This window comes from Carlito syrichta, unplaced genomic scaffold, assembly GCF_000164805.1.
Source record: "Carlito syrichta isolate Samal-C Ts95f unplaced genomic scaffold, Tarsius_syrichta-2.0.1 Scaffold101946, whole genome shotgun sequence".
Taxonomy (NCBI): domain Eukaryota; kingdom Metazoa; phylum Chordata; class Mammalia; order Primates; family Tarsiidae; genus Carlito; species Carlito syrichta.
The window spans coordinates 88851-89786 of NW_007046042.1; positions in this window are offsets into that span (position 1 = coordinate 88851).

Sequence of the window (936 nt, forward strand, 5' to 3'; positions counted from 1 at the left end):
CCCGGCCAACCGCAGGCCCCCACCCGGTCCCCCGCGGCGCCGCCCGGAGCCGCCTCCCGGCGCCGGGCCAGGGCCCCCCAGCGCCGGATGCCCGATCCCGGGGCCACTGACCTTGACGCCAGGCCCCAGACGCACCCGGGGACCCCGCAGACTCCCACCAAAAACGTCAACCTGCGCGCCTAGATCCTACTTAATCCACGTCCCGGCACTCCAGCCTGCGCACCCACAGCTTGGTCCCGGAGCCCCCAGACTCATTCTGCGCCTCCCAGGACTGGGCACCCAGACCCCACCTAATCCGAGGGCCCCCCGCCCTCATCCGTCTCTGCGGAATTTTATTCAGTGCTCCAGACCGCCACTCTAGAGGGGCCCAAAACTTCATCCCGGGTCCCCAGACCCTCGCCCAGGAGCGAGGCGCTCCCAGGCGCAGACCTGCCCGTCTCCTTCTGCCCTCCGCCCCCAGGGCCGTCTCCAGCCAGGTGGTCCCTTCGACGCAGGCACGGCGTCCCCGCACCCTCCATCCGTAAAGCTACAAGTTGGGGGCCGGGGGCGGCAGTTCCCTTTTGGCCCCCGATGAATGGAAGCCCCTGAGGAGGGGGCCAGGGCTGCACTCGGGCGCGCAGGACGCCGGGGTCCGGCGCCAACACCTCCCTGAGCCCCCTCCCTCCAGCGCCCCCGCACCAGGTTTACGCCTCCGCCCCCAAGCGGGGGGCGTGTCCTCGGGGGCGGTTCTGGGCGGAGCGGGCTCCCAGGAAGGGGCGGGGCCTCGTTTTGCCCACGTCTCTGGGCGGGGCCAGACGGGAAGGGTTGCGTGTCCAGGGATTCCCCGCCTGGGCCGGACGTCGCGCGGGAATGGCCGGGCCCCCTTCTTCCCTCCCCAGCCCTGCTTGTCCCCGCGATCACCTCAACGTGACCCCGACGTGGGGGTGTTCCGAGAAG